Raw genomic sequence first — 16980 nt, 5'->3', positions numbered from 1 at the left:
TTCAATATCTTGAGGAGTGACACCAAGGTGAAGCTGACGTGAACCGTGATCTTGTTGCAACCCCTCATCACTTTGCTCTTGACTCTCTATAAGAATTTGCACTATCTGGTTCAACATATCTAACTGTGATTGCATGAGAATGTGGATCAGAAGATGATGTTGAAGTGGATGCGTCCGATGTGTCTAATGGATACTGAGATAAAGATGATCTGTAGTCCCTACAAGCTGCATCACCCAATCCATACAATATGCGTTTTTTACTGTGTCCTCCAACAACTTGATAGTAAGTCTTCAGTAAGTCTACTGCCCTATTTTCTTATGTTTGAAGACTAACAACCATTGCACGAACATACTCTTCCTAAATATTATTGAATTTTTAGTCAGTAAGTCATGTATGTTGTATCGGTGAAATAATTAATATCAAAAAAATTATTAAAAAGAAACTATTTGTAATTTTGTTAATTACCCCAACAGCTTGAGCACGAGGATCGGACTAAGAAGTACCGTCGTGGCGCTTCGTATGAGTGTATGTGAATAACTCATGAGCAGTCGGTACATGACCAAGAAGTGTTGTTTGAAAAAATGGAATGGGAGAATTTGAATCTATTTATAAAAAAAAAAAAACAATAATTGAACCAATTAGACTAGCAAATAAATATAAAACAATGATTCATGTAAAGTTTTTAAAGACACTAAAAGACGAATAGATGTAGTTACAACTTATCTATACGACTCACTTGATAATGGTGTTTATATGAAAATCTCCGAAGGATTTAAAACTATGAGAAAAATATGAAAAACAGTAACTTTATTCGATAAAGTTACAAAGGCATCTGTATGGACTAAAATAATCTACGCGCATGTGTTAGTGAATATTTACCGAAAGAGGATTATAAGAACGATCAAATTTGTCCATGTGTTTTCATAAAGAGATCAAGATCTAAATTTTCCATCATTTCTATTTATACGGATGATTTGAATATTATTGTAACTCCTAAAAAGATTCCAAAAGCAATAGACTATTTGAAAAAGGACTTTGAAATGAAAATTTTTGGAAAAACAAAATTTTGTCTTGGTTTACAAATTGATCACCTAGAAAAGAGAATTTTTATTCACCAATTGACTTATACAGAAAATACCCTTAAAAGATTTTACATGGACAAAGCAGAACCATTGAGTAGCCTAATGGTTGTTCGATCACTTGATGTATTTAATTTAGGTTTGCTTTATGCATATGAATCTAAACCTAAATTTTTGGCTATGCGGATGCAGGTTACTTATCTGATTCGCATAAAACTCGATCACAAATAGGCTATTTATTCACATATGGAAGTACAACTATATCTTGATGCTCTACGAAACAAACTATTTTAACTTGTTCTTCAAATCATGTTGAGTTAATAGCTATTAATGAAGCAAACCAAAAATGTGTTTGGGTAAGATCATTAACCAAATATATAAGAGAATCTTGTGGTAGTTCATCAGATAAAGGAACATTGACAAAAAATATATGAAGATACTACAACTTGTAATGTTCAACTGAAGGAAGATTACATTAAAGGAGACATAGTGCAAATCTGACATATTTGTTCACAAAGATACTATCTTCTACAACATTTAAGAAGTTGGTTTATGGTATTGAAAGTGTTGTATTTTGCGTGAAAAAAATAAAAGAAAGAATGTAGGAACTATAAAAATGCAGAGTGTAATTTTATTAATTCTGTAACTCCTTAAATAGAGTTAGAGTTGTTGATTTCTTTTTTTTTTGAATAAAATTATATATTAATTTAAATACCAACAAACACCTCATTTTTGGAACAATCGTGTCCGTCGTGAATAATCATGTTCATACGTGAACAATCATGTCATCAGTGTATAGTCGTGTTCGTTCGTGAAAAGACATATCATTTTGAGTTCTATTCATATAGAATGGATTGTCAAATTCATATCTTCTCTTGAAAAAAGCTTTTTGTCTATTCATAATGTTCTTGTTTTTCTACTCCGATGATAACGAATTTGCACATGGTTTGAGTTCGCTTGCGTAATCTGTTGTATCCTGGGAGACGATCGTTAATAGTGACGAAATCTGTGTTAAGTAAACTGTTAATACATCAGATTTGTCTCTTTCCTTTTGATTTCAGTTTTCTTGTTCATATGTTTTTTCTCTGTTCGATTTGTTTTTTTGGTTAATCACATCCAACATTCTTAAGACAGATTGATTATTTTTTTAAGAATCTAACATTCTTAAAACATATGATCTTTTTTATTTTCTAAAGAGCACGTACACAAATATTGTTTGGAGCGAATTTTGAAGTAGTGTTGATAGAAATGTTGAGTTTGTATGATTAAAAGCTACGTATTATTACAATTAACAATGTGCTGTTATATTAATTTTACCCATAAAATAATTAGATGGTGTTGAAGAGAGTTTCTATATTTTTTTGGGTAATTAATTTATTAGTCCTTATATTTTGACAAAACACATTGTTTAATCCCTGTATTTTTAAAAACACATGGTAAAGTCCCTAACCTTTTTCTCAACGAACTGTTTAGTCCTTCCATCTGTTTGTTAGATTTTTTTACCGTTTATGACTTCAGAAATGACTGAACTACCCTTTACTATTTACCTTCAAACTTCAGAAGAGAAAATCCAATTTAGAAGAAGAAGCTATTTGTATAGAGAACAAGAAAAAGAAGAGACCCAATGCTTACGAATTTGAACGATTAAGAAGAAAATCAAGAAGAAGAACACTCAAAGTTGATTTCGCATGCATTAGAGTTTAAAGGAAAGGAAAATAAAGGAAAAGAAGAACGCAAATCCAAATTGACTAACAGAATCTTTATGAGAGTCTAACGGTATAGAGACTAAACAGTTCACCGAGAAAAACGTTAGAGATTAAATAGTTCACCGAGAAAAATGCTAGAGACTTTACCGTGTGTTTTTGAAAATACAGGAACTAAATAGTGTGTTTTGTCAAAATATAAAGACTAATAAATTAATTACCCTATTTTTTTTTTATGATATGATCATTAAACTTTTTCTTCATGGCGTGCAAAAAATTGGCAAGGCTTTTTAGCAGTAAATTAACTTGAATAATTGTCTCGCTGCAAAGAAAGTTACAATAGAAAAATTTACTGCAGGGTAATTCTTCTCCCATTTTCCCAAATAATTGGGTAAAATATTCTTTATTGCTAAAAAAATTCGGACCAAACAGATTATTATTTTCTTGTTTGGAATTTCATAAAAAAAAAAAATTAAGTTTAGGATAAATTGCACAATAAAAAAAAATATAGTTTATATATATATATTTTGTTGTTAATCATTTGTTATGTTTTTATTTGTTTAAATATATTATAAATTTCTGATTCTAATTTAGTTTGTTTGGAATTTCTGGAAGATAAATTTATTGTTAATTGTTGTTTGTTTCTGTTTGTTTGAATAGATTAATTGTCGTTTGACATGTGTTGGTATATATACGTTAATTGAAGATAGATCCGGTTCTAAGAACATAGCCACTTTAAAGGTTTTAGACTTACTAGTGGTAACGTGTAAGCCACAACGAAAGTCTAGAAAAATTCATTAGTGTGAATTTTAAGATTTGACCATAAAAAGAAAATATTTCTTCAAAAATGGTCATGAAGATGATGATATGCGAAAATGTCATATTTGACATCCTCACGCGCGTAGGGGTTGATTTACGTTAGAAATGTAAAATGTCACAAATTGAAAAATCCAAGCAATGATGTTATCTAGCCTATCTAGACGCTGATAGATGAATATTAGTTGGCTAGATTTAATTTGTGAAAGTAATTGAAAATGTAGTAATTAGACACCTTAAAATGAGTACGTCACAATAATGGGTGTGAAGCAAAAATATGATATGAATTGGTAAGTTTGCGGTATAAAATGCTTCTGAATGATGAGATACATGTAGAAAAGCTTTCAAATGATAACACCGTGAGTCAATTAATTTCAACAAGTGTCACCCTTATTGATTTTGTAGAATCAAAGGATAGGGGATCCGCTAACCTAAAGGTTAAACCGAGATTAAATTGAAATGACATCGAAGGAATGAGACTAAAACCCATTAGAAAATGCGTTATGGGAAGGAAAACCCTACCTTGTTGACTAGAGATCCCAAGATCTAGTTTCAAAGGGATAACCTAATTGCATAAACCTTGTGTGTTCACTGTGGCGGTTAAATCCAAATCCATTCCTAGATGTAAACAGTAACATAAAAACGGGAAAAATGTTAAGCTATATGTTTTAATGATATATTGTGCGTCAGTATTCTGAGTAAATAAATCACATATGTTAGAGTGAAGTGGGGTCGCTTCAAAAGAGACTAGTGGGGCATAGTTCTCTTAAACTCTCGCAGAACCAGTTGATGTTCATGATCATAACGAATATAACCATGAAAACCAATACTGTGTTATGTTGGTATCTTTGTGGGGTATATCATCGTTTACACAAACGACAAAATATTTCAAAGACATCGCGTCTACTAGTCAGCCAAAAAAGTAAGTATACTTTTACAAGGGAATGTTCAAGGCATATTAGCTATCTATCCTATGCAGATATCAACTATATAAAGTTATCACCACGTCGTGTCCAATTTTATTAATGTGGGGGATTGTTGAATTTTTTTAAATAAAATTACATATTAATTTAAATACCAACAAACATCTCCTTTCATTAACAATCGTGTCCGTCGTGTTCGTACCTGACCAATCGTGTCTGTTCGTGTACAGTCATGTTTGTTCGTGAAAAGGCATATCATTTTGAGTTCTATATTATATAGAATGGATGGTCAAATTCATGACTTCTTGAAAAAATCTTTTTGTCTGTTCATAATGTTCTTGTTTTCCTACTCCGGTGATAACGACTCTACACACGGTTTGAGTTCGCTTGCGTAATCTGTTGTATTCTGAGAGACGATCGTCAATAGCGACGACATTTGTCTTAAGGAAACTGCTAATACAGACTTCAGATTTGTCTAACTCTTTCCTTTTGATTTCAGTTTTATTCTTCATATTTCGATTTGTTTAGGGTAGGCTCGGCAGGATCGTACGGTCATTCGGGAAGTTCCTCCGAGGACGTTTTTGGTTACTCACATCTAATAAGAGTCTAACTAAAATTCTGATTACATTTCTAAGTTTTAGGGATACTAACATCACCTAAAGACTAGATAAAAATAAGGTTAAAACAAATCTGAAAGAGAATAGAATTGTTAAAACTTAATTTCAGCTTTATGGCGTATTTCCAAGAGAAAATCATGTTCTCAAAGATTTCCATTAATATTACGAATACGAAGAGTAAACAAATGATTTTGTTACACAAAAGATATATATCTTAAGGGCTTGATTGGATGGGAGGTTGTGGAGGGTAAATAAAGGAAGGGAAGGGAAGGGAGAGTAAGGGGAAGGAAGGGGAAGGGAAACATCAACCTTACCCTTGTTTGATTGGATGGTAAGGGTTCATAAAGGTTTGTACCCTTCCCTTATTTGGAATGAAGGGTTTGTAAGGGAATGAAACATTATAAAATGACTAAAATGTACATAGCAACCATGAAGAGAGAAAGCACAACATCAACAGTAAAAAAATAGAAAAAAATAGACTTAAATCGACGTTGACGGAGTTTGGCCGGTGACGGAGTTCTGCCGGTGAGGAAGAGAAATCGGAAAAGAGGGGAAGAGGAAGTGAGAACATAGATCATAAATAAAATCTGGTTTGGGTATTAAGCAATTTTAATAAGGGCAATATTGAAAATAAAAGTTTGAACCCTTCTAAACCCCCCAATTTGGTGGGTTTGAAAATTGAAAGAAAAGTGAAGAAATCTAACCCTTTCAAAACCTTGCCAAATCCTTCAAATCCCCTACCCTTTTAAATTTATTTCTTCTAAACAAGGGTTTCCACAAACCCTTACTAACCCATCCTTTACTAACCCTCCCAAACCTCTCAACCAATCAAGTCCTAAGAGTTAATGGGAGAAGGTTCCTCGGCAGGTGCGGGTATACCCGAATCCTCTGAATCACTTCCATGGACTCCTACTTTGCTTTGTGGTATGCCTTGAGCAGTAGTACTGGAATTACCTGGATGCACAGATCAAAATTTCAATAATGAAAGAAACATAATTCACATTCAATCTAATTAAATTTGATGATTCAATTCATAATTAATAATTCATACTAGTATTAGTGTTTTGGGGAATATGAATATCCTCCAACTTTCTTGCTTCTGCGCCATTAATCTCAGGCTGTACATAATATTCCTGCAGGATAACCAAGAAAAAGCAAATGATTATAAGGGAAGAAACCTTGGTTACCATTGTTAATATTCTTGTTTATGTGAAAGATTAAAGGTGTTCGAGTTTGGTTTTTGGGTATGAATCCTATAAAAATGCTACCCATATATATAGGGGTGGAGATAAGGGGCCGGCCCTCTAACCGCCGGAACCACCATGACCACAAGTAGTTTCGGTCCGTCGGTCTCTACAAAATTTGAGGTTGTAGTGGTTCTGATCCTTGTCCGAGACATAATGATCGGATGCTGAATTAGCACCTCAAAATTGGCTCAGGTCATGTTAGACCTTTTATAAATTTAAAATTCCAATTTTTTTTTACATGTTAGGTCCTCTCTAAATCCAAAATTTGATACTTGAATCCAAATTTCTAATTTTTTTTGTCTTGTTAGGCCATTTTAAATCCAAATTTGTAATTTTTTTTTTAACTATTAGATCCTAAATCCGATTTTTTTTACTAGACACATTTTTTTACATGTTAAGAATCTTAAACACAATATAACTTAATTTTGAAAAGCTTTACATTGGTACTATTGGTTCTTGACCACTTTAATTATAACACATATATATACGGAAAAAAAATTTGAACAAGTTCAATTTAATATATATATATATCCTCCAACCGACAATCTTGATACATATAATAATAATAAAAATTAGGGAAAAGTACAAAAATAAACCTTGTGATTACACCTGTTTTCGATTGCAGGCTTGTGGTTTAAAATTTGCAAAATGGTACATTGAGTTTTATTCCGTTAGCAAACACATACCAAATTGACTAACGGTGTTAAAAGTCAAAAGGAAAAGAGTTAATTTGGTCCTTATATTTATTTATTTTATAAATTAACCCTCCTTATTATCTAATTATCACAAACAAGCCCTAAAATTAAAAATAAAAATCAAATATACTTTCTTCTCCATTTCTCTAATTTCTTTTTTTTGGTTCTCTCTCTAATAAAAATCAAAATTAAAAAATACATTTGAACGAATGAGAATAATACAAACAAACTAAATTATAGTTTGCCTCCCGCTATGCATACTGATGCATGAACAACTTAATTTTATTTGGAATGAAAAGATAAACTGAACGAGAAATTAATTATAAAAATGAAGAATTTAATTCTGGGTGTTGATATAACCAGCATCAACCAGAAACTTTCTCCCTCTTAGCTAATTCCATATCTTCATCAATAATCATCTTCACCAACTGCTCAAATCCAACCTTATTAGGCTTCAATCCAAGAACTTTCTTAGCCTTACTTGAATCTCCTTTCAAATTATCCACTTCCATCGGCCTAAAATACTTATTATCAATCTCAACATAATCTTTCCAATTCAATCCCACATACCCAAATGCCACCCCCAAAAATTCCTCCACCGTATGCGATTCCTCCGACGCCACCATATAATCATTCGGCTTCTGCTTTTCCTTGATCAGGGCGAAGCTCTCCTCTTGGGCATTTACCCATGTGAACCCCTTTCCTTTCTTCAAGTACTCCGTCAACGGGGCTACTATGGAACTGAAGTTCTTGATGAATCGCCGATAAAATGTTGCTAGCCCATGAAAACTCCTGATGTCCCCCACGTTCCTCGGAGTAGGCCATTCTCGGATGGCTCTTATCTTCTCCCCCATCAACTTGGACCCCATTGCCACTAACCACGAACCCAAGGAAGACCAGGGTTTTCATGACGAAATCACACTTCTTAGTGTTGGCGTATAACTGGTGTTTCCTTAATAGGTCAAACACTATCTGTAAATGCTCCACATGCTCCACCAAGGTGTCGCTATGAATCAGGATTTCATCAAAATACACAACTACAAATTTTCCAATCATCGGAGCACCTGATTCATCAGCGTCATAAATGTACTGGAGGCATTAGTCATCCCAAATGGCATAACTAACCACTCATACAATCCATCTCTGGTATTGAGGGCGGTCTTCCACTCATCCCTAGCTCGAATCCGTATCTGATGATAACCACTCCTGAGATCAATCTTGGAGAAGACTTTGGATCCGCCAAGTTGGTCCAGCATGTCATCCAACCTTGGGATATGGAACTTGTACTTGATGGTGATCTTGTTAATAGCCCTGCTGTCAACACACATCCGCCAAGATCCATCCTTCTTGGGCGTAAGTAGGGCTGGGACAGCGTATGGACTCATACTTTCTCTAACGTATCCCATCTCAATAAGCTCTTCCACTTTCTGCCTCATGATGTCATTTTCCTTTGGACTTATTCGATAATGGGGAAGGCTTGGTAAACTAGCCCCAGGCACAAGATCGATATGATGTTGGATGTCCCTTAAAGTTGGTAACCCACTTGGCAACTCCTCAGGGAAAAGATCCGGATACTCGCCAAGTAGGCAGATCACTTCATTCGGCATCTTCCGTTCGTCCACTGGGAAGGCTTCGTGATTCGCCTTAACCATTACCACATACACCACTTGGCTCTCTTCACATTCGCTGACAAAGCATTTGTGTGTGGGACAGACTACCAATGTAGACTTCTCATCGATCTTTGGTTCTCTAATCATTGGCGTAAGTACGAACTTCACCCCATCCTTTACAAACCTGTAAGTATTCTCTCTTCCTGCGTGGATGGCGTCGTTATCAAACTGCCAGGGTCGGCCCAACAATAGGTGGCAGGCGTCCATATCGACCACATCACAACATACTTCATCTCTATAATTACCAATCTCAATAGGTACCCTGCATCTCTAGTTTACTCTAAGTTCACCCACGTTCTTGATACATCCCACTCTATAGGGATCAGGGTGCGCCTCCGCCAATAACCCGAACTTCCGAACGGCGCTGCTGCTCACAATGTTCTCTTGGCTCCCACTATCTATTATCATATTGCATCGCCCGCCTTTCATAAGACAGCGGGTCCTGAATAGTCGGTGCCTCTGATCTTCCTCTATCCGGCTGGAGACTAACAAACGACATACCACATGAATGGCGTATCTCTCTTTATCCGCCTCATCATCATCTTCTCCTAAGGGTTCACAAAACACTTCATCCCCTTCTTCATAGTCATCCTCACACCTTTCCACCATGTTGGCGCTCTTCCTCCTAGGACATTCGTTGGATCTATGGCCTGGCTCATTGCACCGAAAAAATTTAAAAGGTGCTGGTCTGGCGTACGGGTTGTTGCTCTTAGGTGGTATAGGTGCTTCCTTATACGGCCTAGTATCTCCGACAGATCCTCTTCCCACACTGTTGACTTTGGCCCCACTGGCACTCGCCACCTGCTTGCCTTTGTCATAAGGCTTCATGTTGTCTCTTCCTCCAGGCGTATGTTCGGTAGTGGCGGATCTCCGGGATCTCCCGTTTAGTTGGGATTCGGCCTTGAGAGCTAAGTTTCTGGCATATTGTACCCGAACCACCATCTGTGTGCCAATACGATGTTAAAAGTCAAAAGGGAAAGAGTTAATTTGGTCTTTATATTTATTTATTTTATAAATTAACCCTCCTTATTATCTAATTATCACAAACAAGCCCTAAAATTAAAAATAAAAATCAAATATACTTTCTTCTCCATTTCTCTAATTTCTTTTTTTTTGTTCTCTCTCTAATAAAAATCAAAATTAAAAAAATACATTTGAACGAATGAGAATAATACAAACAAACTAAATTATAGTTTGCCTCCCGCTATGCATACTGATGCATGAACAACTTAATTTTATTTGGAATGAAAAGATAAACTGAACGGGAAATTAATTATAAAAATGAAGAATTTAATTCTGGGTGTTGATATAATCAGCATCAACCAGAACTTTCTCCCTCTTAGCTAATTCCATATCTTCATCAATAATCATCTTCACCAACTGCTCAAATCGAACCTTATTAGGCTTCAATCCAAGAACTTTCTTAGCCTTACTTGAATCTCCTTTCAAATTATCCACTTCCATCGGCCTAAAATACTTATTATCAATCTCAACATAATCTTTCCAATTCAATCCCACATACCCAAACGCCACCCCCAAAAATTCGTCCACCGTATGCGATTCCTCCGACGCCACCATATAATCGTTCGGCTTCTGCTGTTGCAACATCATCCACATGGCTTCTACATAATCCTCTGCAAATCCTCAATCTCTCGACGCCTGTAAATTCCCCAAATACAGCTTACTCTGTAATCTATCTTAATCCTCCCTACTGCTCTCGTTATCTTCCTCGTCACAAAATTCTCCTCTCGTCGAGGGGGATTCATGGTTGAATAAAATTCCGTTACACGCATACAACCCGTACGCTTCACGGTAGTTCACAGTGTACCAATGTGTTGCGCATTTTGATATAATGTATGGAGATCTCGGGTGAAACAGAGTCGTTTCAGATTGAGGAGGCGGAGTAGCTCTGTACATCGCCGATGATCCTGCTTGATAGTATCAGATTTGCTTTCTCCCTGAGGCGGCGACATGTGACCGGACAACTTCGAGGAGGTGGAGAGCACCGGTGGCCACCACATCGGCCGTGTAATCGGGAGTTTCGAAGAAGACGACAACCTGCGATTGAAATTCTGAAACAAAAACATCACCAATCTAATTTTTAGAGGGAGAAAATAGAGGGAGAATAGGTGTGTTTGATTTTTATTAAAGAGAGATGAAGAAGGTGTATTTGATTTTTATTTTTAATTTTGGGATTTGTTTGTAATAATTAGATAATAAAGATGGTTAATTTATAAAATAAATAAATATAAGGACCAAATTAGCTCTTTTTTTTTTGACTTTTAACACCGTTAGTTAATTTGGTATGTGTTTGCTAACGGAATGAACCTCAAGATACCATTTTACAAACTTTTAAACCACAAGCCTATAATCGAAAACAGGTGTAACCACAAGGTTTATTTTTATACTTTTACTTTTCCCTAAAAATTAATATAGTCTAGATTTGCATTTGATTTACAACCACAAGAGGCAACACAAAGACTTTTACTCAGAGTCATCGATCATACGTGTTTGCAAGTTTCAACTAGCTAGTCCAAATCATACATCCCTTCATTTTCAAATTTTAATAACATCCACTTATCAAAGAAAATACAGAAAAAGGAAAAAAAAAACAATATTATTATTCGAAATATTCATAACTTCAGTGGTAGACGATATGGCCCAAATTATCACAATATATGTGAGACAAATAAGACACTCTTTTCATAATATTAACGGTTAAAGTTATGTGGACTAGTCAAATAAGCTTTTAAAGTCACGTATATTCCTACCTGACCGGAGTTCAACATCGTGATTCATGAACCAGAGGTGCAAATGTTACAATGGTTTCTAGTTGACAGTAGACTTTTAATGCACTTATACTCTCATTTATAGCATATAACCTGATTCTCCTATAAATACAACGTAAAAAAATACACTAAAAAGGATACTCAATTCATCCCCTTTGCTCACATAAGCTTTAGTATCCTTTTTCTCACTGACTTAAACATCGAAGCGAAACCGACCCCTCCTTGTGTCTTATTTTCAACACCTAAATAGTGAATACTCTCGCTTTGTTTCGGAAAATTAATATTAGAAAATTATAAGTCATGATATTTTTACTCAACTAAAATGTTATACTACAATATGATTAAATATATATGCTTGCTTTGTTTTTGATAAAGTAAGATTTACTTTGTTTTTTCTACCATTGGATGAGCTTACTTTGTCAAAGTTCATCATTATCCAATGGTGGAAAAAACAAAGTAAGATTTACTTTATCAAAAACAAAGTAAGCATAGCCTAACCCTGCTTCATATAATACAAGATGAGTAAATATAATCATGCTTCACATCATAATGAAATAATATTAAATAGGGTAATTAATTTATTAGTCCTTTACTTTTGACCTAACACACTGTTTAGTCCCCATATTTTGAAAAACACATTATTAGGTCCCTAGCTTTTGCCAATATTAACCATTTGGTCCTTTTGTCTAGTTTTTTTAGACTTGTAATCGTTATATTTTAGCATAAACAGATAAATATAAAATAACAGAGTAACATGATCAACTTGTATTGTAATGTGGTTGTCCTAAAAGCTAAGATATGTTCGGTTAAAAATCTAAAAAAATAAATAAAATGACCACAAAGTTAATATTGGCAAAAGATAGGGATCTTATGTTCTTTGACTTTATCAAAAAAAAAAAAGTTTTATGTTCTTTGATACATTATTGTTTTTCCACTATCTAACAATTTGGTTACACATTTCAAAAGTTCTTAGTTTTAGGTGTCGTTTGGTTCGTGTGATGGAATAGAATATATTCCAAATAAATAGAATGGGCACTACAAGAAAAACAGTAATTAGCAACCGGGAAGTTGGTTGCTAAATCGGTCTCTAATACACATTTGCAAAGTTACAAACCATTTATTTGCAACCATTATTTGGTTTCAAAATCCAATTTTAAAGTTGTGTATCAAATGCGGTTAGAGACTAGCTTTTGGTTGCAACGAATCTGGTTGTAAAAATGCACCGACAGTTTTTAGACGGTTTTTCAGACCGTAGTTGAAAACTCACTTTATCACCCACCGTTATACTGTCAGATTACAGACGATAATTTTCGTCGGTAAATTTTCTGGACCACTGCTTTGATTTTTTTTTCTGTAAATTGTTATTACTATTACCAAACTTAAATATTATATTAATAACTTCCATAATAAAACAAATAATATAAATTCTTTACTAAAATATATAATTATAAGTAATATAATTACATTTACACATAAACTAAACTAGCCAAGTACCAAAATAACATACTAATGTAAGTGTCAAAATAAGCCTATACAACTTGGTACACCTCTAATATTAAGGTGGGAGGCCTTGGATTCAATATACACCCTTTCAAAAAAACTGTCAAAAACAAATATTCCAAGACATGAGAATCTAATTGTTAGAATCACGATCTAACCTCTCCAACACATGTAGTCGGTCGAGAAGGGTTTGAATTTACCTTACAGATGGACCAATTTGTGTCTCAATATCCATCAATCGCCCTCGAAGTTGGTTAAGCTCATCGACATCAACACGCAAATGTAAACTTTGAAGCGTTTGATCTATCTGTTGTTGTCGTTCATCAGGCTGTTGTTGGCGTTCATTTATTCGCTCTAGATGCACTATAAAATCAGCCCTCTCCGCATTGAAACCATCATGTTGCTCATGGATAGAGTGCAGATTAGTTTGTGTATTAGCATGTGAGCTAAATGCACCATTAACATTAGGACTTGAAGATGAAGCAGCTCCTGCATTTCTAGGATGTGACAATGATGTCCCGATAATAATGAGAAGTTGCCGAACCTAGACCATAAATAGCTCCATCCCTGTTAACTGCTCCACAAGCCACATAAAATGCTTTTATTTCATTAATGGCTTCAACAGCTACCTCAAGTTCAGTGGGAATAATTAAAAGAATTAAGTAAATCATATATACACCTAATAAATTATAAGGTAATTAATAATTATTATCAGTCCTTGAACTTATATCCTCATAATACAAGATGTCAAGGCATTCGAATAATTTACTAGTAATAATTTTTTTAATCAAATACCAACCAGTGAACGTTATATATTATTCTAAAAAAACTATATAAAAAAAGGAAAAATGTAAAACATGAAAGACGGAAAAAAAACAAGAAAAATATTAAAAACGGTAAAAACACGAAAAACGAAAAAAATTGTAAAAACGAGAAAAAGGAAAAAGAGGTGGAGAATAGTAAAAATACCAAAAAAAAACGCAAATAATTATCCACGTTCATATAAGTAAAAACTCGAAAAACAACAAAAACAATAAAATATTTCTTTAATGTCACCATTTTATATTAATAGAAGAATATGAATTTAAATGGAGAGTAGGATTGTAAATTACAAAAATAGAGTATTAGTTATAAAATTGAAGAATAGCTATTCCTTATTTTTGTGGAATAGCTATTTTGCGGTCAAAAGACCAACCAAATGTAGGAATAGGAATAGGCTAGGAATTGCTATTCTATTCCTAGCCTATTCCGCGAACCAAACGAGCCCTTAGTTCCATAGAATCCGCAAATATCAAGCAAAAAAAATAAAAAAAACACCATAAAATCATAAATTAATCTAAAAGTTGTCAATCTTATGATTCTTTTCTTGTTTCATTGTTTAAGAATTTGTTTGTTTCAGTTGTTGTTTGTGATAGATAGGAGATATTAGTTATTTTTCCTCCAAAAATGATACAGATTGAAAGCGATAAATGGAGGTTTTAATCGTAAACCAACAAAGATCTTCTTCTCTAGCTAGACTAGAAGGAGTGAATCCCGATAAACAAGGTATAAACCTTAATCTCAAAGAGAAATGATAGTTGATTGATAAAAAGTTGCCATATCCTTACAAAATGAGGGTTTAAATACAACCTCTAAGAGATAAGCAAAGGACAGAGACTACCCTTACTAGGGTTACAATATAGTTAATAACAAGAGGGTAAGACAGGTAATGCGCCCAAACAGCAGGTACAGAGGTGTAGGTACGGAGCATCAGAGGTTGTTGGTGAATTCCTTCGGCAGGAAGTAAACTTGAGGTCCGCCCAGTGTAATTGTTGGTACGCCCCATGGCGTACGCCTAGATCCGCCCCGCTCGCGTGTCCAGGGGATCCGCCCTCTTAGATACAACCTCTGTGGGAACGCCGAGAGGAGATCCGCCAAGGAGCGTGTTATTATTGATCCCAGTTAGGATGTCCGCATCATTCTCTCCTTCTTTAAAAGAATTCGGCACTGGCTGGTCTGTGTTGTTCTCCAAAGGGCCATCTGACTTCCACGGGCTAAGGTCACGAACATTGAACGTCGGTGAGACTTTACCAAGCCAATTTGGCAAAGCTATGTGATAGGCATTGGCATTGACCTTCTTGGTGATCTTATATGGCCCGTACTTTCTCGGTCGAAGCTTGCTGCTTGTGGCGTTGGCGAGTCTCTCTTTTCCCAAGTGAACCATAACCTCATCTCCCACTTCGAACTGTAGGTCCCTGCGGTGCTCATCCGCCTTAGCTTTTAGCTTCTGGTTTCTCTCTTCAAGAGTCTCCTTCACCTCTTGGTGCATCTGGACATAGTCTTTGGCTAGCTGGTTTGCAGTCACGTTTCCTTTGGGAAGATGGGCTATATCAAGGACGTGATTCGGGGTCTTAGTGTATACCACCTCAAAGGGTGACTTCCCAGTTCCCGAGTGTACAGATCCATTGTAGGCGAACTCAGCTTGTGCCAAAACCACGTCCCACATCCTGGGCTTATCCTTACATTTGCTGCGCAGTAAGTTTCCCAGAGTCCGATTGACCACTTCGGTCTGTCCGTCTGTCTGAGGGTGGGCGGTGGTACTAAACTTCAGAGAAGTATAAAAAAAAGCCCACAAGGTCCGCCAGAAGTGACTCAGGAACTTTGTGTCACGGTTTGAGACAATGCTCTTTGGTACACCATGTAGTCTGACAACCTCTTTGAAGAATAGCTTGGCAGTCGCTGAGGCGTCGTTAGTCTTACGGCATGGTATGAAGTGTGCCATTTTCGAAAACCGGTCAACAACCACGAAGATGGAATCCATGCCTCTCTGAGTTCTGGGTAACCCTAGGACAAAATCCATGGACAGATCCTCCCATATGGTTTCTGGTACAGGCAAGGGTAGCTATAAGCCAGCATTTGTAGCGTGTCCCTTGGTGGTCTGGCAGATATAGCATCGTTCTACCAGGTACGCCACATCTCTTCTCATTTTGGGCCAGAAATAACGGGAACTCACTGCAGCATATGTCTTGTCTCGCCCAAAATGTCCCCCCAGTGATCCGCCATGTAGATCTCTGACCACCTTCTCGCGGATAGAAGTGCAGGATAAACAAAGTTGGTTGCCCCTTATTAGATACTCATCCATCACGTGATACACCCCATCCCCAGGTTGGCGCTGGCACTTCTCCCAGATACTTCCAAAGTCAGGATCCGCCAGGTACTCTCCTCTGATGTGTTCGAAACAATCGGTCTCCAGGTTGACTATTTTTATTAGTGCAACCCTCCGACTCAAGGCGTCCGCCACTATGTTCTATTTTCCCGCCTTATGGATAAGCTTATAGGGGAACTTATCTATGAAGGCAGACCACCGGGCGTGCATGGCGCTTCGAAGTTGCTTCTGACTTCCCAGGTATTTGAGAGCTTGATGGTCAGTGTAGAGGATGAACTCTTTTCCCACCAAGTAATGTTCCCATACTTTCAACGCCCTCACTACAGCATAAAACTCTTGATCATACGTTGCCCACCTTTGCCGTGCCTCATAGAGCTTCTCACTGAAGTATGCAATGGGCCTCTTCTCTTGCATCAAGACACCACCAATCCCAATCCCACTGGCATCATACTCAACTTCAAACAGTTTGTCAAAATCGGGATACGCCAGTACTGGCGCTGTACTCAGCTTTTCCTTGATCAAGGTGAAGCTCTCTTCTTGGGCGTCCGCCCACTCGAACCCCTTTCCTTTCTTCAAACATTCTGTCAACGGGGCCACTATGGAACTGAAGTTCTTAATGAATCGGCGATAAAACATTGCTAGCCCATGAAAACTCCTGATATCCCCCACGTTCCTCGGGGTAGGCCATTCTCGGATGGCTCTTACCTTCTCCCCATCAACTTGGATTCCATTCCCACTGACCACGAATCCAAGGAAAACCAAGCTCTCCATGACAAAGTCACACTTCTTGGTGTT

The 16980-nt window shown here is 36.2% G+C and overlaps 1 pseudogene; it reads right to left on the bottom strand.

The window, feature by feature from the left end:
- Positions 1 to 9956: 9956 nt before the first annotated feature.
- On the bottom strand, positions 9957 to 10906 carry LOC136206873 (GDP-mannose 4,6 dehydratase 1-like; annotated as a pseudogene).
- Between the last annotated feature and the right edge of the window lie 6074 nt (positions 10907 to 16980).

The sequence above is a fragment of the Euphorbia lathyris genome, chromosome 9, assembly GCF_963576675.1.
Source record: "Euphorbia lathyris chromosome 9, ddEupLath1.1, whole genome shotgun sequence".
Lineage (NCBI taxonomy): Eukaryota > Viridiplantae > Streptophyta > Magnoliopsida > Malpighiales > Euphorbiaceae > Euphorbia > Euphorbia lathyris.
The sequence above is the reverse complement of the archived record's forward strand: the minus strand, read 5'-3'. Positions and strand labels throughout refer to the sequence as shown.